The sequence below is a fragment of the Sorex fumeus genome, unplaced genomic scaffold, assembly GCF_029834395.1.
Source record: "Sorex fumeus unplaced genomic scaffold, SorFum_2.1 ptg000265l, whole genome shotgun sequence".
Classification (NCBI taxonomy): Eukaryota; Metazoa; Chordata; class Mammalia; order Eulipotyphla; family Soricidae; genus Sorex; species Sorex fumeus.
In genome coordinates this window covers 11,653,660-11,674,953 of record NW_026606322.1, presented here as the reverse complement: position 1 = coordinate 11,674,953, position 21,294 = coordinate 11,653,660, and the positions used below count along the sequence as shown (strand labels likewise).

General features: G+C 37.2%; 1 protein-coding gene and 1 pseudogene across 5 annotated transcripts in view; one reads left to right on the top strand and one right to left on the bottom strand.

The window, feature by feature from the left end:
* The window catches only part of CD200 (CD200 molecule), a 220,773-nt gene that overhangs the window by 125,945 nt on the left and 73,534 nt on the right, over positions 1-21,294 (top strand). The window lies entirely within an intron of this gene.
* On the bottom strand, positions 1,433-3,914 carry LOC130018422 (RNA-binding protein 39-like; annotated as a pseudogene).

Below are 21,294 nucleotides of genomic sequence, written 5' to 3'. Positions count from 1 at the left end.
CCTAGAGGAAAGGGCAGTTCAGATAGAGAAGGGAGCACCAAATAAAGGATGTTTGGAGGATCCTCCCAGGAGGGGAGATGCATGTCGAAAATAGACTATGGACTGAACATGTTTGCCACTCAATGCCTCTTTTGCAGACCACAACACCCAAACGGAGAGAGAGAACACAGGGGATTGCCCTGCCACAGAGGCAGGGGGGGATGGGGGGATGGGGGTGGGAGGGATATTATCCATGGTGGTGAAAAATGGGCACTGGTGGAGGGATGGGTATCTGATCATTGTATAATTGAAACCCAAGCACAAAAAATTGTAAATCTACAACTGTAAAAAAATAAATAAATAAAATAAAGGGGAAAAAAAAGGTACAGTTTATATCAGATCTGTAGAATTTGCTGGGACATCTGCCTCACAGACTTCCAGTCGATCTTGCATTTCTGAAAATTGCCTCCCTCCCAACTTTCATTGTTAAATCAATAAATAGAGTTTATGTTAGACGTGGAAGCTTTCTAACTTTTATATCTCTGTGATCTTGTGAATATTTGTTTTCTCCAGTGATCTTGTATCTGTGAGACATTACTCTTGAAAATGATGGTTGTTGGAGCAAGGCCTTAACTTGCTCTGGATTACTGTGATGGAGGAGGCACATCTCTGCTTCTCCCTTCTCGTTTCCTGAGCAAACTGTTATTATTCCCATTTATAGTCCCTGGTTCCACTTGCAGAAAACCAAGTTTCTCTGTTGTTCACTACAATATTCCCTACAAAGACAATCAGATGGAAGCTTCCTTGACTTATCTATATGCAAATGCCCATTTCTAAGCTTTCTTTCATCAGGTATTGAGATCTATTTGCAGACTGATTTGCATCTTGCCAATAGAGATGCTAGGTAGGGCAAAAGGTAAAGAAACCAGATTCCCCTGCTAGGAGCCAGCAGAGACAGTTTCTGGTATGCAGGCAAGGGCCATTCTTGTTTGTGATGTGACAGCTCATTTGAACAAGATACTGAAATATGGATGTGATTCACGTAGTGAGTGGGATTTGTTTTAACTGCTTACAGAACTTGTTTATTCCTGTAGAAATTTGCGCTTTGGTGGTGGGTGTGGTATCAGTAACATTATTCCTTAATTGCTTTGCACTTCATTCCCCTCAATTGTTTTCTTTTTTTCAGTTTTGGGAACACACCCTAATGTTCTCAGGATACACTCCTGGCTTTGTGTTTTGCAATCATTCCTGGAAGTGCTTGAGGGACCATATGTGATATGGGTTAAACCAGGGATGATCACATGAAAGACAAGCACCTTAACCCTGATACTTTCTCAAAGGTCCATTGCATTCTTACAAAGCTGTGTATACACACACACACAGTAGTAATGGTACCATTCCGTAGATAAAATGTGAAAAAAAATCTAAATTAAATGGGCACTGTTTTTCCTGTTAACATTTTTATTTTTCCAGGTAATACGAATTGTACACAAATGACAGTAGACTCTTGTCTCTTTATTTTTATCTAAATAAAAGATCACTCAAGATGAATTCTCAAGAAAGAAAAAAGCTATATACAGAAGGCACTTTATCTTCTTTCATTGTTTACTTGGAACCAGAACTTGTGTTGTTGTCATAGAATCAGGGAAGAGGTTGTGGTATGTTGCAAGAGGTACATATGCTGCTGTTATTATTTTTCCAGCAAACCACCTGCCATGCGACGCGTTTACTGCAGCAATGGCAGAGGCAATGAATGGGCACTTCACATACACAGTGCCCTGAGCTGAATATTTATCAACATAAATACGAATAACTCCACCATGTGTATTACATTCTTCAATCACATCATCTTTCATCTCGGTATTCCATCCGACTTTTTCTTCTGTTTGAGGGTTTAACATGTTAGAGAGTTAGAAGCATTGGGTTGCAAGTCGGTGAACAGAAGCAGCTGCTGCTAAAGCTGAAGCTTCCGTCTATTGAGAAAGTCTTGTTTGCCAATCTGCCACAGCACCAAATGCCAAAGAGCCACTCATTTGTAGAGCTTGCTCTGCTGCTGGTGGAATTTGCAAACCTGTACCCTTGCCATTAATTAGAGGTGATCAGTTGTTCCCAAATCAATTCGAGTCCTTTCCAGTTCATCACTGTCCAAAAATGAGCTAGCACTGGAAGCATCAGTTCATTCAGTAACATGGCCAACTTTCATTGGCCTTCCTGCTAACTCAAATCCTTTAAGATGTTCCAAACTTCTTGGCACATTCTGAATCAGAAAATGTAGTAAATCCATGCCCCTTGGATGGTCCTGTTTCACTATCCATCATGAGCTGGATACTTTCAGTCCTTTCAAAAGGCTCGAAGATTCCCCGAAGCATATTTTCTGTTATGTTAAAATGTAGGGAGCCCACATAAAGCCTCATAGGTCCAGCACTTCCCTTTTGTGGATTGTTTGCCATTGCTGCAGCTCTGTTCTTTTCGGCCTGGGATGCCTGTATTATGATGGACACGTTGGCCAGTTAATCCTATAGCTAGAGGAACAGAGCTAACGTCAACAATTGGAGGCTCTTTCGGGGTCAGGGGAATGAGGCCTGTTATTATTACTGTTTTTGGCATACCAAACACGCCACAGGGAGCTTTTTCAGATGAGGAAAAAAATTCATCCCACTGAAATGGCTTGTGGGCAAGTTACTGGGAATACCGTCATCTACCTTGTTCACTAACCTCATTCACAGAGGAGGTTCACCCTGATAGCTTTCCACATAAGCAATTCCTTTAGAACGTCTTGAATTTCTGTCAGAAATCGTCCTCACATCTTGAACCTTTCCTACTGTAGAGAAAAACTCTTCCAAATGCCGTGGCCAAATTCTAGCTGCTAACTGCATGCAGAAAACTGTCCTTGCATCTCTTTTCTCAGGAGTTAGATTATCAATTCGTTCCCTTGTAGGGTTCTTGTCTTTTCTGAGTGGACTTTGGCTTCGAGAAAGTCATCTGCTTAATTTGATGCCATTAGGCAACCCAATCTTTCCTCGGATGGCACTGTTAAATTTTGGTCCGGATAAAGACTTTTGTAGTGGCCTCTAAATCTGCGATCTCAACTTCTTGAACGATTTCTTCTTCTTTCTTTGCTTCTACTTCTCTTACTTTCATGACTTTTACTCTTTTTTTGTTCTCTATCTCGACTTTGTTTCCGTTCCTTACTTTTGCTTCTTTTTCGTTCATAACTACGACTTGTGCTCTTGATATTTTTCCTCCTTCTGGAATCTTGAAACCCACACTCCAATCACAAGGAGATGTAGAGCTTTTCAAGGAGGCAGAAACTTTTGCCTAAAATTTCAAGAAAATTCACCCGACTGTCAAAAATGTATAAGATAGGTAGCATGACAGAAAATAAGGCTATGCTTATTACTTATATAGAAGTTATTAAAGCAATGCTAAGAATGGTAACATTCCAACTTTGTTGCCTAAAAACCTGAAATTCTCTCTTAAACAGTTCTATGATAGCACTAATTCTATTTCCTAAATAAAATCAACTAGAGGAAAGTAAAAATTCCATCCACCGCAAAAATTTAAAGCTCTAAGTTTTTGCTCAGCTCATAGAGGTCCTGTGGCCAGAGGCAGACAACCTCCTTTATTAGTTTAAGCCACAACTTATTCTGCCAAAGGAAAGAACTTAGAAATTGGTGAGCTACCTTCAAGTTCAGACTTTTCTGAGTCCCCACTCACATTTGAAGGCAACCCTAGAGAGGCAAAAAGACAGAAAAAGAACAGACTTAATTTTTTTTTTTTATTTCATCTACGGAATCTTTTATTTGTGACATTTCTGTACGTAGTTTTTCAATTTCTGCTCTCATTTCTTTCTGTAATTTTTCGATTGTTTCTCTCATGTCCTACTTTAATTTGCTGGATATCTGTCCTACTGTTTCATTGAGTTCATTGAACATCTTTATTACTTCATATGTGAATTCTTTGAGAGAGGTCCCTTAGGTGAGTGGCACCTACTGAGGCTTCTGGACTGTTTTCATTGTCCTCCCTTCGTGATGGGGATTTGCGTTGTCTCTTCACGTTTTTGTGGAGTTATGGAGACTGAGATTGCTGGGTATTAGTAAATCACCTGCAGCCGCATGAATGGCGGCCGACCCCACGGCCACTTCTACAGAAATCACGTCCACTTCTGAAGAGGCCACGCTCCCTGTGGGTCCCTGTTGTGTCAGGGATGTACAATCTCGGGGAGGAAGAAGACCCGCACAGTGTTGGGGATCGAACAGGAAGAGGCTCAGGGATGGTGGGCGTCGCAGGGTCCTAGAGGACACCTGGGGCGCGTATGCCCACAATACACTTTAAAAGTTATAAAACTATAGTCCTAAAACATACAGTTTTGTAAGTTTTGTAAGCCAAATTACCTCAATAAAATTTGGAGTACCACAGAAAAGTATTCTTTGAAGATTATATATTTCTTAATCCCAGAATTCCCATATTGCTTAGGATTATTCTGAATAAATGAAGAAATGGATTATTAGAAAGGAAATCCATTTAAATCTCCATTTAGGTTCTTCTATTTAGGCATTTCTCTCCATTTAGGTTCTCCTATCCAAATTGTTGGCACAATGAGTAGTTGTATAATCAGAAATCAGGGTGAACCTCCACTGTGCATGAGGTTAGTGAACAAGGTAGATGACGGTATTCCCAGTAACTTGCCCACAAGCCATTTCAGTGGGATGAATTTTTTTGCTCATCTGAAAAAGCTCCCTGTGGCGTGTTTGGTATGCCAAAAACAGTAATAATAACAGGTCTCATTCCCCTGACCCCGAAAGAGCCTACAATTGTTGGGAAAGACGAGTAAAGAGAGCCTGCTAAAATCTCAGGCTGGGATGGAATAGAGACATTACTGGCGCCTGATCGAGTAAATCGACCAACAATGGGATGACAGTGATGACAATAACAGTGAAAGGGACAGTGAAAAAAGGAGGCTTAATTTTTTTATTTTCAAAAATTTATTATTTATTTATAATACTTATTGAATCACCATGAGATACACAGTTGCAAAGTTGTTCATGGTGGGTTTCAGTCATACAACTTTTCAACATCTATTTCTCAACCGGTATATATTTCCCACTATCACTGTTCCCAATTTCCCTCCCACCACTCTCCACGCCCCCCTCTCCCCACCAGCCTGCCTCTATGGCAGGAACTTTTCTTCTCTCTCTCTCTTTCCTTTTGGGCATTATGGTTTGCAAAACAGGTCCTGAGAGGTTGTCATGTTTGTTCCTTTACCTATTTTCAGCACACACTTCTTATCCAGAGTGATCATTTCCAACTATCATTGTCATAGTGGCCCTTCTCCATCCCAGCTGCCTTCACCCCCAGCACTTGAGGCAGGCTTCCATGTAGGCTGTAGAATCAGAGAGACTCCTTTAACCACCTTGTTCCATGTACTTTAAACAGGGTGAACCCACAGTTGGTCTGTTGAATGTTCTGTGGTCAGAAAGGAGCAGTAACTGAGAAGAAATTTGTCTTTTTCAAGCCACTTAATTTGTATGGATGTGGCTCAAGCACTTTCAGTTTGATTAAAGAATATTCCTGCAGTTCAACAGCCTCTCCTGCTTGTTTATCACGATCCATACAAGGCTGTCCATTTTTGGGGAGAAGATGGTATACCATTTCCTAAATGGAATTGTTTCATTCTCTTAATATTAAAAACTGCCACGTGACAAATGACTTATAGCAAGGATTAACATCAGTGATAAAGAAGAAGCGATGCTACTCTACCTTCAAACCCATTCTCTTCAGATCCTGAATAGCCAGTGGTGGGAAAAAAAAATCAAAGCAATGCTGTGCTTCAGAAAACTTGGCTATCTCTTCATCAGACAGTCTCAAGGATTTCAGAATGCACCATTAACTCTTTTCCCCTTAAACTTTGTCCTTAATTACTTTATCTTCTGTTTTAACATTGATTTCTTCCTTTTCCTCCTCATCTTCTGGAAAATCAGGGCAGAAAACACAGAGTTCTAGTTCTGTTTTCAATTTGTCAGCACATGCCTTACGTAGGCATTGTCCATCAGCATTCCAAAGGGAAACAGACAACTTTTATCTTTCAATCTCTGGTACTGTATTGCAAACTCATATTGGGATAAAGGAAATGTTTGTCCCAAATGACGTTCCTATTTCATGTAAGGATATGGGAATTTTGCAACGTGCTTGCTTCTGCCAGCCTGCTTCCTCAATATACATGCATTGACCTCAAATCCTTTCTCTGTATCCCATTTTTGTTGGATTTCGTTATCAGTCTTCTTCACTGGCTATTCTTTTTCTTTCCCACCACCAAGCTGCTTCAGCCAACCCCACTAGAGTGAGCTCAGTGACCCCACCTCAGATTAATGGTATCAGCCTTTCCCCTCCCTTCCAAGACCAAGAGGCCTCCAAGGATGGATGATAAAGCAGATCCTTCACATCTCAAACTGAAGTTGAAGCAATCAAGGAAGTCCAAAATATAGGAGGATAATTACTAACTAAATAAGTATAATTACTAAGTAAATAAGTTAATGAGTAACTTCTTAAAAATACCCAACAGGAGCTCAGTATAAATATGAGATGCCCCATGTGTTTGAAAGATGTTACCATTGCCTTTCATGGATTTTCTTCTTCAGATCATTTTCCTGTTCTTCATGCTTCCTATCAGGTTACGAGGATCAGGTAATTCTTCAACTTTTCTTTCAAAGGCATATGTACAAAAATCAATGCAAGTAAATAGCTGCTTGTAATTTATTTACTTTTATAATGGCAAGTGCATAGGGCATTTGTCTGGGCATTGATGTTAATCATGTAACTATACTGCAGACATCTAACAGATTTATTTGACTAACCTTGAAACAGTGAATGAAGGAAAGGTATTAGTGAAATAAGAAATAAAGGTATACACTCCTGGGAATATATCCCAGAGAGGCAAAAATGTATAGTCGAAGTGACATCTGCACTTGATTGTTCATTGCAGAACTCTTTACAATAGCTAGAATCTGGAAAAAACCTGAGTGCCCGAGAACAGATGACTGGTTAAAGAAACTTTGGTACATCTACACAGTGGAGTACTATGTAGCTGCTAGAAAAGATGAAGTCATGAAATTTACATACAAGTGGTACAACATGGAAAGTATCATGCTAAGCGAAATGAGTCAGAAAGAGAGGGATAGACATAGAAAGATTGCATTCATCTGGGGAACATAAAGTAACAAATTAGGAGATTAATACCCAAGAATAGCCGAGATCAGCACCAGGAGGATTAGCACTCCATGGCTTAGAGGCCAGTCGGGCATTCTAGGGGAAAGGGCAGCTCAGATAGAGAAGGGAGCACCAAATAAAGGGTGTTTGGAGGATCCTCCCAGGAGGGGAGATGCATGTTGAAAGTAGACTATGGACTGAACATGATTGCCACTCAATGCCTCTTTTGCAGACCACAACACCCAAAAGGAGAGAGAGAACAAAAGGGAATACCCTGCCACAGAGGCAGGGTGGGATGGGGGATGGGTGTGGGAGGGATACTGGGATCCATGGTGGTGGAAAATGGGCACTGTTGGAGGGATGGGTATTTGATCATTGTATAATCGAAACCCAAGCACAAAAATTTGTTAATCTACAACTGTACGTCATGGTTCACTGATAAAAATTTTTAAAAAAAGAATAGAAATTAAGGTATAAATGCAATAGAGTCTAAAAACCAATGAGAAACAAAACTTTTTGGAAATTACATAATTAATATTTTTAATATTTCTTACAGTTTTTTTGAAATTTGAATTTTGAGATTGCTTTGTTCTTTTGAATTTTTTTTAACTCTATACTTTCAAAATTGCTAATTATTTCATTTGTGGGTTTACATTGTAACCTCGGCAAAGCCTGGCAAGCACCTCGTGATGTATTCGTTATGCCAAACACAGTAACAACAAAGTCTCACGATGGAGACCTTACTGGGCCCGCTTGAGCAAATCGATGAACAACGGGAGGACAGTGACAGTGACAGTGACATTGTAACCTAAAAATAAAGAGCCAAAATGAGAGATAAATAAATGTTAATTTAAATAATTGTAAATTGGATAGCAGAAATTCAAATTTTGATTTCATTTTTTAAATTTAATAAATGGTAGTTAATTATGCTGTAAATACTAGAAACACTAAAAATAAGGTATCAATTATGAAGAAATAGGCATGCTTATTTTCTAATCAATAGGGCTAACCAAATTGTTACAAAAAGAGTACAAAATCTGAGTAGGGAAAGCATAAGGTAGTATTAAGGGGGTCTTCCTTCTCAACCTTCTGTTTTATTTTTAGATCCTCCACTGATGATAAAGCACAAAAAAAATGAGACAGCCATATTGGGAGGAAATGTGACCATTTTCTGTAATTTGACCACTCCAGCAGATGTTGTGCAAATCACCTGGCAGAAGATCCAAGACTCTTCGCCACAAAATATTGGCACATATAGCAGAATATTTGGCGAAAACATTCTTCCACCATATCAAGATCGACTGCGATGCAAGGCCATAGAACCCAATTGCTCATTTATAACTATCCAAGAAGTGAAATTTGAAGATGAAGCCTGCTATAAGTGTGTGTTTGCCATGTTTCCACGGGGCAGCAATGGACGACAAACCTGTCTTAACATTATAAGTACAGTATAACATTATAAGCATAGTAATGTTTAGTATAGAGTTGAAACTATGGGATGGTGTTTTTTCAAATAGTTTCAGATAAAGAATTATAGAGAAAAGATATAATAAAGACAACCATGAGAGAAGACTAAATACCATATATTGTTAATGATTGAATCAATCACCTGTTGTACCGTGGACTACCAGGAGGCCAGGCATTGGATTTATGTTCTCTCATGTAATACTGTTATTGTATATGGTGCACTGACTTTCAGTCTGTAAAATTTGTGGGTGGTACAAGAAATTTTACTAATAAAATAAAGTAAATGAATAAAAAAGAAAATGAGAAAAAGGAAGTAGATAAGAAAAAAAGAGACCATAAGATAACATTCATAGAAATTTCTCAATCTTCAGGTGCCAAAGCTGTAGTACAGTCGTGGGGTATTTGCCTTGCTTATAGATGACATGGGTTTGATCCCCAGCATCCCATATGATCCTCTGAGCACTGCCAGGAGTAATTTCTGGATACAGAGCAGGAGGAATCCCTAAGCATCACTAGGTGTGACCCATAACCAAAAAAACACCTTTTTCCCTTATCCTCAAACTAATAAAATATTGATTACTTATGCTATCATACTGTTACCTTTCCTATGCTGTAATAAATTCAAATATTAGGTAATCTACATAATATAATATTAAGGTACAATTTTTTAAGAAGATTTTTTTATCTTTCAATTTGAAGTATTGTGGATATAGGAGATAAAATTATTTGTAAACGTGAGCAAAAATATTGAGGAGGTACATATTTTCAAATTTTTGAGTCAGATAGGAATGTTGGCTAGCCAATGTTTAACAACACAGAAATCTGGAATGACTTATTTTTATGTTCAGTCTTGTTTCTTCATTTTCCTTTCAGCTGTATCTGTATTAAGAATGGAACTCCAGACCAACCATGACACTGAAGATGTTGTTAGATTAATTTATTCAGCTGTTGGAAAACCTGTTCCACAGATATCTGTTTTCCCCTCACAAGTCTTGACTAGCCCACCAGAGGAATTCCTTGTTGAGAATCCAAATGGCACAGTGACTATCACTAAAACATTTGACATCTCGTTGGAGCATGTGAAGCCACTAAACATCCAACAGCTGATTGTACACATGGATCATCCTCTAAGGAAAGAAGAGAAGGTTTTCCTTCTGCCAGTGAGGTCAGATGGTAAGTAGAGCAAATAATTAGCAGAAAGATTCAGTATTAACATAATATTAAAATAATGTATTTTGAAGAAATGTAAATCAACATACTATACACAAACAGTTAAGTGACAAACAATTAAGATGTTTTCTCTCTTGGTCTTTGTGTTCTCTTATGGCATATTTTTAAATTTTTTCCTTAATTTCTTTCCAATGAATTTTCCCCAAAGTCAATCACATCTTCATCTTCTTTTCCACCTTTAAATAGTTCAATTTTTCTCCAAATAAGTATTCTTCAGATTCGGCAATCTTCAAAAGCAGAGCTAACACCAGTTTTATATTTCATCCACAGTAGTCAGTCTCTTAGCTGCCCAGTTATCCCAGGACAAACCATCCTTCTACACTTGAAAATTATATTTTCTGTTTAAAATCTATAATGAAACATTGCATGATTTTTACATAAGATAATTGAAACACCACCAAAAGTAATTTTACCTTTTTTCCCTTAATTAGAGCATTAAATTTTTGTATTTGGTGTGTTATCACTTGATAGTTTTATTTTAGTCTTTTATATGTGTATCTAGTTCTCATTCTTCTGAAACATACACACATATAGTTTCTCTTGTCTTGTTTTCTGGCAAGCTCTTTCTTAGCTTCAGTTTGTAATAAGTTCCTTAGACTGTCCAAATTTCCTGCTTAACTTCTCAGAATCTCAACTTAATTATTTGAGATTCTGAGAATCTTTCTCAATCGTATTAGGGGAAAATCATACCTAAATATCAGACTTACTTTTTTGGACTTATCTCTTTTACTGAACTTTGTTTCACTAACTTAGTATTCTTTTATATCTTTGGAAAAACTTTAAAAACTTTAATTAGAAATTTTCTTCATGTTTTAAAGAAGATTGCTTCAAACCAACCTAAACCATCATGAAATTGTAATGTTCTACTTCCCAGTTTATTCTGTCATCATTTATTTATGACCATAGCTGCATTTCTTTGGCTTCATTGTCAATAATGATCTTGTTATTATGTTTGGAAATTAATTTGCTTTGGCCTTTCCATAAGTACAGGAAACCACACTTTCTCATCCTCAGCATATGGCCTTAAATATATTCTATAATGGGTCAGAGAGTTTGCTCAAAAGGTTAAGCTCATGGGATCATATGGGATGCTGGGAATCGAACCCAGGTAAGCCAGGTGCAAGGCAAACACCCTACCCACAGTGCTATCGCTCCAGCACCTCATAACTTCTTCTTAAAGATATCTTTTTATTAAAGCATGAATTATATTGAAATTTCACATTTAGCATTAACATTAAGTATTCCTGTGTGTTTTAATTATGCTTTGTAATAATCTTTGGATTTAGTTATTGTTGGTAATATTATTTTTTTGTAACTATGATCATATAGCATTTTTATATCACAGATAATGGCATAAATTGTCTAAGTTGTCCATGAAAATAAACAATGAAATTGCCCATGGAAGTTGTACATAAAAGGTGATTACTTCCCATGTGTTACAATGGAGGAAAACAATAGTACTCTTTATTACAAGATTCTAAGTCTATTTCACCTATTTTTTTATTAGTTTCAAGGTTTATATGTTTTTGTTTTTGTTCTATTAGCTTATATCTTTTGAGGACTGACATAATTTTATACTGCCACTGCATTATCTACTCTCCCCTTGCTTCTTGGACCTTTTGTAATATGTGAAAGATCTTATAGTAGATCCAAAACAGTAATGTTATCATTACATTTTAGAACATATTTTATTTTTCTACGTAATCTGAGGTTGAGGTTTTTGTGACTGTCTCACCATAAAGCATGCTACTTGAATTCTGAAATAATTAGCACAATAGCACTGCACTGTAACACTGTCCTCCCGTTGTTCATCGATTTGCTTGAGCAGGCACCAGTAACAGTTCACAACAAACTGTGAGGCTTGTTGTTACTGTTTTTGGCATATTGAATACCTCACAGGAGCTGCCAGGCTTTGCCGTGCAGGTGAGATGCTCTCTGTAGCTTGCCAGTCTCTCTGAGAGGGGCAGAGGAATCAAACCCAGGTTGTCCGCATGCAAGGCAAATGCCCTACCCGCTGTGTTATCGCTTCAGCCCTTAGAAGAATAGACACAGAAATAGGCACAGAAATTATTCCATACATGAGATTAAGAAAAAGCTGCTCTTTGGATTGTCACAGAGCTCTCCTCAAATTTTCCCAAAATTTACACTGAGAGGGATCTACTCATTTACTTTATGTCAGTCAAAAATATTATAATATCATTTCAAATAAGTAATTATCTTCTCAGATCCATATAAGAACATCATTGTAAGGGTTGGAGCAATGGAACAGAGGGTGAGGGGCTTGCCTTGCATGAGACCCACCTTGCATGAGGTTTAGTCCCCAGCACCCCATTTGATCCCATGATCCCTGGTTGCACTTGATCCTTGAGCCAAATATAGCCCTGAGCATTGCCAGGTGGGGCCCAAAACACAGACACAAATGAAAGAATAACCTAGAGGTGTTACAATTTGCTTCATTCTCTTTATTTTTCTTTTCAGCCTCTCCCCACACCAATCTTCTATTACTATCAAATTATAGGTTGCTTTTTCCAAAAATTCAATCTCTTTCTTTGATTACAAGGTTTCTTCAAAGTCTGGTGGGACTTTCCAAGAGATATAGTCTTTAAAGGCTCTATAATATTTTGTGAAGAGAGTTTTCTTTGTGGAAAGCATGTAGTTAGTATCCAGCAGACTAATAGAGTATAAAGGTACTTATATATTATTTGTGATTCTCTTTATCCTAGTTTTTCCTTCTATTCAATATATTACTTAAACCAATCTTCCTTATTTTTATTTTCAGCTGAGGGGTTGACACCTTGTTATAAAAATTATGCTTTTTCATTTGATATGGGTGCTTTGGGCTATACCTTCTACTCTATAATTTTTTCTGCTTCTTTTTTGTCATTTAAGCCCTCCAAGTTCCCTCCCGGCTCTGCAGTCTCTCTCTGATGTTTCTCTCAGAACATGGAGCCTCTTTATTTGTCTACATGAGCCCAAGACATCTTTAATCTTGCGATTTTATTGGCCATTCCTCTACCACTTTCTATCTCTCATAATAGTCTTTAAATCTCTTGGTAATAAATATCACTATTTTGCTTTTAGCTATATCTTTTAATTCAATCATTTATTTTTGTTATCATGATTTTAAGGGCTGGTGCATCGATAACACAGCAGGTAGGGCTTTTGCCTTGCACACTGCCGACCCTGGTTCAATTATCCCGCCCCTCTCGGAGAGTACCGAGAGTATCTTGCCCGCAAGGCAAAGCCTGGCAAGCTACCCATGACGTATTTGATATGCCAAACACAGTAACAAGTCTCACCCCTTGAGCAAATGATGAACAACAGAAGGACAATACTACAGTGCTACTATAGTGCTATTATGATTTTAATGTATCCTCTGGAAGGAGTAAATGTAGGTTGTTTTTTTTTTTTTTACTGTGTGTCCTTTAGAACTGAAGTGAATCAATTTCTTTCCTGGTAAATGTCCGCTACTTATGAGATCAGAATATGCATAACAAGTCTCTCCTATAAACATGCTGACTATATAATTATTGTTTGTACATCTCGCAGAATGATTAATGTTTATAAAGAAGAAACACCAATTCAGAAGATTAGTCCCTACTTAGCTTTGGAATAAGAAATAAACAATTCTACTGATTCAATTGGGAGTTCTGTGGAGCTGCCCTGACCCCTATTTTAAGGCCCATGATCTCTAGACTATTGAAACTGCAGTTTAATTTCTTCCTTATTTCACTTTGAATGCTCTATGTGGTAGCTCACTAAAATGAAAAAAGCTAAAACTAAAGGCTAAAACAATGTGTGTTTGAAAAATCTAACATAAATAATATAAAGTTCAACTAAAACACATTTTTTGCATTTATAGTTTATTTGGTTAATATTTTATTTCCATTTTGTTCTTTTTATCAGCCATTAGTGTATTATAAAATTTTACAAATATACAGCAAAGTTAAAATAATTTTACAGGAAGCATTTACTTTAGTTTCTATCACAAATATTTTTCACAAAACTTATTCTGTAAATTACAGTTCCCTCCATATATTTATTCTTCTCTTAATGATCCACCTATTTTTACACATTTTTTCAGTAAATTGTAGTTATATAGTTATACTTGACACTTTTGATAACTACTTGATAGGTTCAACTATATAAAGTTTATGATTTTTATATAAAATTTGTGAATAAAATGCAAAAATCTAAAGTGTATACTTATTGAAAATTTGCTAATGCATTTCTTTCTGTTCCTTTATATTCCCTTGTCTGTGTTTATTTAATTCAATACTATATCAAACTAAGAAGCTTCTGCACTTCAAAAAAAACAGTGACCAAAATACAGAAAGAACCCACAGAATTGGAAAGAATATTTACCCAATACCCATCTTATTAGGGATTAATATTCAGGATATACAAGACTCTAGTAGAATTGTACAAGAAAAAAATCTCCAACCCCATCAAAAAATGGGGAGAAAAAATGAACAGATGTTTCCTCAAAGAAGAAATACAAATGGCCAAAAGGCACATGAAAAAATGCTCCACATCGCTAGCCATCAGGGAGATGCAAATCAAAACAACAATGAGATATTATCTCACACCACAGAGACGGCACACATTCAAAAGAACAAAAGCAACCAGTGCTGGCATGGATATGGGGAAAAAGGGACACTCACTGTTAGTGGGAAAGTCTACTAGTCCAGCATTGCTGGAAAACAATATAGACAGTCCTTCAAAAACTAGAAATTGAGCTTCCATATGACCCCACAATACCACTTCTGGGAATATATCCCGAGGATGCAAAAAAGCACAGTAGAAAAGACATCTGTACCTATATGTTCATTGTAGCACTGTTCACAATAGCCAAAAACTAGAAACAACCCAAGTGCCCTGGAACAGATGACTGGTTCAACTAACTTTGGTACATCTACACAATGGAACACTATGCAGCTGCCAGGAGAGATGAAGTCATGAACTTTGCTTATAAATGGATAGATATGAAGAGTATCATGTTCAGTGACATGAGTCAGAAAGAGAGGGACAGACCTAGAAAGACTGCACTCATTTGTGGAGTATAAAACAACATAACATGAGGCTGACACTTAAGGATAGTAGATACACGGGACAGGTAGATTGCTCAACTAAAACACATTTACTTTCTTAATAATTTTTCAACAAAAGTTTAATGCTAATAAGAATTTACTTTTTTTCCTCCTCACTGATAATAGATAATTCAAAACCACAAATAAACAAGGGGTGAGAGAATCCTCCTTTTTATGATGGGTATTACAAATTACAAAGAATCATAAAGTGGACAGGAATATCCATCAGGAACAGGCAAATGAATATCAAGTGTACCATATTTTATATCATTTAACACAAACATTTCCTTAAGGCTCATCTAACTATTGACATTGATAATCATAATAATAACCTTTTGTTGTGCATTGGAAAAATAAGTTATAATAAAAATGCAACACACAAAATATAGTAGGTAATTTAAAAAAATTTCATTGTAATCAAAATAGCTTCTCTAAATGCAGTTGATATGAAAACATTGCAATGGCGCTTTTCATAAGCATGCAGATACCGCATCAGACAGAAATGAACTTGCTTCCTCATTTTCCAACTTCACTACTCTTTGGATAATTTTCTTATCATCTGAAATCTTCTGTTTTATTCCATCTGAACCTAATAAATATTTGTCGATGTAAACTAATCCTTAGAAAATATTATTTATATTATATGAAAATTAATTTTCAGTACATATTGTCAATTTAGGAGTTATTAGAGTTTTCGACAATAATTTGTCAATTGGCTATATTATATTATGCTTAATCATCTCCCATATTACAGTTTTTTATATTCCTGAGAAAAATAAATGTGTATTAATGTTATCAATCTTTACTTTGAACATACTTTATCATTTTTAATAAAATGAGATATTCCAACAATTTCATACTAAATCAGAAGAGCATTGCAGAATAAACGTAGAAAAATGTAACGCAGTAACAAAATTGAAGTAAAATCACAATAAGTGTGTTTCTGAATTGTGTTTTTCAGGTGCTTCAGGTCATATTAAATGTTTACTTATGGCTCTTGGTGTATTTTTCCTTCTCTTGATTATTTTAATTGCAACATTCTGCTATTGGAAAAAGAAAAAGTAAGTTGTATTGTTACCTGTATTTGATAGAGAAGGTGAATACGATAGTTTCATATCTGAAAGAGAATTTCCAAGGGCTCTAGCAACTTTCATCATGGAAAGAATCACATGGGAAACTATTCCATGTGTTTAGTAGATTTTGCAGTCAAATATTTTTCTTAAAGTGATACTTTCGTTGAAAGTTATAAAGATTGAATCTTAGTGATCATTCTCTTTTATGGATTACTGTGTGTAAGATTAATTCTTTAGGAAAGATGTTAACATTAGAGAGCATTTAGACATCAGATAATAAATCGACGAAGAATGTTGAGTGAGTGGGAGAAAAAATGCCGATTGAAGACTGATAGAAATATACCTGGAAAACTTGATAAATCTATAAGCCACAGTAAGATAAAAGTGGTTTAACCTAATTGAAGAAATATAACAAATATAAATAACATAATAAATCATTTGTTGAGAAAGTATTACTTGAGTGTCTATGTTCTCAGCGTGGGAGACAGTGACATAACTAAATTGAAGTCATTGGCAGCCTTCAGACACTCAGGCTCTAAGTGGGTAGATGCAGACAACAAAGAAACAAAGAAAAATGTAATACTGGGCAGTGATTATTTTAGAAAATGAAGTGGAAAATATAATTGAAACAGACAATGGTACTAGTTAAAGCTGAGTGTCTCTGTGCTGATGATACTTAAATTGAGAACTGAGTAAGTAAAAAAGCTAAATATAAAGTTCTTGGTGAATTGTATTTGAGAGAAAATGGAAGGATTAGTGTAATCTCTCAAGTGGGAATGAAACTAACTGTTCTTCAAAAAAAATCTAAGCAATGATTTAGAAACAAATATAGAGGACAAAAGAGAGAGGAGTTTAGATTTACAGGCTTATAAAGACTGATGAAAGGAATGCTTCAACATTCATTGCAGTATTTCAAACAAGAAAGGCAATAACTTAATTTAAATTTTGAAAATATCTCTTTGTCTAGAAACTGAGAAGGATATAAAGAAGAATTTTAAGGGTAAAATTATAGTTGTCAAGGTTTAAATTAATGGTGTAAGGGCTAAGATAGTAGCAGTAGAAAATTAGAGGACAGGTATATGATTTAGGATGAAAATATTTGACAAAGGGTTTTTTTGGTGGAAATATAGAATGGGATATTACTCTATTCTAATCTTTTGGGCATGGATGGAAGGCTCATTTGCAAATATGGAAAAGATTAGGGTAACAAAATTGTAATTAAAGATGACGAGTTTTATGCTGAACATGCTGATTTTGAAACTGAAATATATGTATTGCTTATTTGAAATATATGTATTTTTTTAATTAAACATACAGGAGAATATAAATCTTAGAGAGACGATAAGCACCAAGGATTGGGCAAATACAGCGGGTAGGGCACTTACCTTGCACTCAGCTAACCAGGATTTTATCCCTGGTGCCCCATATGGTTCCCTGAACACCACCAAGAGTAAGCCCCAAGCACAGAGCCAGAGTAAACCCTGAGCACTGCCCAGTGTGACCCCCCAAACAAACAAAATGATCACGATCATGATCACGACCACCCTGTTGTTCATCGATTGCCTCGAGCAGGTGCCAGTAACGTCTTCTTCGTCCTAGCCCTGAGATTTTTTTTTTTAAAGTGCCATATTCAAGGCTTTTTCAGGGTTAGGAGAATGAGACCCATCATTGTTACTGGTATTTGGCATACTGAGTATACCACGGGGAGTTTGCCAGACTCTGCCGTGTGGCATGTTACATTTGGTAGCCTGCCAGTTTGACCAAATTAGGAATGAGATGATAAGATGTCGCGGCCGCGCGCTTCCGGGAGCTGAGTGTGATGATCTTTGGATCCTGGCCGTTGTTGGAGTTACACGGCAGTTGGTGGGTGTAACTAGTGGTGGGTGTCTAGTTACTGGCAGGTCCAGTCCCAAACTGTGCAGGCTTGGAGATCTCAGCCCCGGGTCCCACACACCTGGGTTCCTCTGTCAGTTCTTTTATGCGTGAGGCTCATCCAAGTGTGTGGAGAGTGCTCCCAGTATGGCCTTGGCTGGGCCTCGATGGTCTTCAGCTGTTGGGCCCTGGTGGAGACAGTCAGGCATAGGGTAGGAGACTCTGTCTTGTTCTCTCCCAGGAGCTGAGTGAAACAAAATGATAAACATCAAATATATTAATATGGGAATATTGTGAATATATTCTGTAAAAGGACAAATTTTATTATTAAAGTGTAGAGTCCAGAGAGATAGCAGAGGCCAAGGAGGCTGCCTTGCTTGCAGTCCATGGCAGTCTGCATCCTCAGCACATCCATGTGATCCCCTGAGCATTGCCAGGAGTCACTCCTAATCACATAGCCCGGAGCAAATCCTAAGTACACCCAGGCATTACCCAACAAACAGAAACTAACAGTAGAAATGACATGCAGATTTTTTTAATTGGAATTTTTGTTTCTGTTTTTTTTTTGGGTGGGGGTCACACCCAGCGATGTTCAGGGGTTACTCCTGGCTTTGCACTCAGGAATTACTCCTGGCGGTGCTCGAGGGACCATGTGGGATGCTGGGAATCAAACCCGGATTGACTGCGTGCAAGGCAATCGCCCTACCCGCTGTGCTGTTGCTCCAGCCCCTAATTGGAATTTTTGGTTTGTTGGTTTTTGTACTTTTGGTTTGTCCCCAATTATGCTCATGGCTTACTCCTGTCTCTATGCTCAGGGATTAGTTTTAGCAGTGCTCAAGGGACCATATGTGGTTGTAGGCATAGAAATTGGCTAGGCAGTTGTTCTACCTCTCTTGCCCTTAATTAGAATATTTTATGTTGAACTGGCTGGAGGGATAGCACAGCGGTAGGGCGTTTGCCTTACAAGCGGCCAACATGGCCGACCCGAGTTCAATTCCTCCACCCCTCTCGGAGAGCCCGGCAAGCTACTGAGAGTATCTCGCCCGCACAGCAGAGCCTGGCAAGCTACCCATGAGGTATTCGATATGCCAAACACAGTAACAACAAAGTCTCCAATGGAGACGTTACTGGGCCCGCTCGAGCAAATCGATGAACGGGAGGACCGTGACCGTTGTAAAAATGCATAGCATTAAATTTGCCAGCCCAGCCATTTTCAAAGGTTTAGTCTAGTAGTGGTCAGTATATTCATGTTGAACTATTTAAAAAAGATATCTTGATTAATCCCTCAAAAGGATTTTGTCTCCCAATATCTTTTCATTGAATACTCTTACAATACATTGCCTTTGTTGGGGAGTGTTGGGATTGCAGATACATTTTATGGATACATCAATGTCATTGTTTCTCTAGGTCAGAAAAGCCTCCTACCGAGGAAAAACTTACTGAAGGCTTAAGTGCCAAGGATTCTGAACAGCCTGATGACGCTTTAATGAACCACTCTCTTCCTGCAAACACTGGAGAAGTTGACATTTGCTGTCATTGTATGTATTTCAAATATAAGAGTCAACCTTCCTTATTAAATGATGCATCTGCTAACAGCAAGTAACATTTTTAAAATGGATGAAAGCAGTTTGGCTTATGTAATCCAGTTTCATTAACTTATGGTTCCAAGTGATACTATTTTTATTTTAACGTCTGAATACCTCTACTCACCCCCATATCAGGATCCGACATACCAAAGGAGTGGGTGCTTTAATATGTGTTTGATTTTTCCTTATTAGTAGTATGTGAACGTATCTTCACACTTCTGTGAGCTCTTCAGGTTTCCCTTGTTAAGTGTGGTTTCTATATCTCCTTATGATTTTTAGAAATTATTAATAGTTTATTAATACTTAATAGTTATTATTTATATTTTGCATCCTATTAGTTATACTTCACTAATGAGGAAATCATTAATTTGTTCATTCAATCTATTTTATTGCATGATGAAATATATAAATTTTTCTTTTTAATTAATACTATTTGCACGAGCGGGCCCAGCAACGTTATGACACTCACACACACACTGTCCTCCCGTTGTTCATCGATTTGCTCGAGTGGGCCCAGTAACGTCTCCATTGTGAGACTTTTTGTTACTGTATTTGGCATATTGAATATTCTGGGTAGCTTGCCAGGCTCTCCAAGGGGGTGACATTGAAATGCAATTGATTGAGGATTTTGTAATACGAAATTTATTTCCATTTGAAGACCTAGTCTTTATTAATGCAAACTTTTTCATTTAATTTAATCGTTGATATCATGGTTTTCTATACATATTTTACCCATAGTCATTAAATGTAGATACCATCTGCACAGAACAATAGTTTTGATTCTTCCTTTTCAATAATCATTCTTTTTTAATTATTAAAGAATATTAATAAGAAACAGTCATCTTTTGGCATACTGTAATTCAACGGCTTCTTTAAAACTTCTCCAAGTATGAACATTATTGCAATGTTGGGTCACTAGGTATATTATTGTTTTTTTTCTTTTTGGGTCAAACCTGGCAGTGCACAGGGGTTACTCCTGGCTTTGCACTCAGGAATCACATCTAGCAGTGCTCAGGGGACCATATGGGATGCTGGGAATCGAACCTGGGTCGGCCACATGTAAGGCAAGTGCCCTACCCCCTGTACTATCGCTCCAGCCCCTAGGTATATTATTGTTTATAAAATATTTTACTATTTTTTTCCTTGTTTCAGTTATCCTTGTTTCAGCCCATAAATGTTGAATTTAGGGACTGGAGTGATAGCACAGTGGGTAGGCATTTGCTTTGGGAGTGGCTGACCCGAGTTTGATTCCCAGAATCTCATATGGTCCCCCAAGGACTGCCAGGAGTAATTCCTGCATGTAGAGCCAGGAGTAACTCTTGTGCATTTTCGGGTGTGACCCAAAAAGAAAAAAAAGTTGAATTTGAATAATATTTTGTATGTATTGCCTGGAGCCAGAGGTATTACCTGAGTTTTCAATAGTAGCACAGTAATGTGATCATTAAAGTGATTGATTTCACTCTCTCCCTCATTTTTAGAGTTATCAAGAATTGAACCCAGTATTTAACACATGAGAGACAAGTACACAGAGCTACTTCCTGGCTCCATTGACTGATTATGTATTATTTTGGGAATTTTTTTATTTTATAAGTTAAATGGAACTATAATTTCATTAAAAATTACCTTTCATTGATGTTACAATTTCAAATTAAAGTTTTGAAAATAATCCTCCTGTGAAAAAAAACCTCTGCCGAACCTCTGAGTTTCGGCAGGGTGAAATTCTTCAGTGCCACCCTCTAGAATGTCATGCGACAACTGGAATGGGAAGGAATGGGAGTGAAGATAGATGGT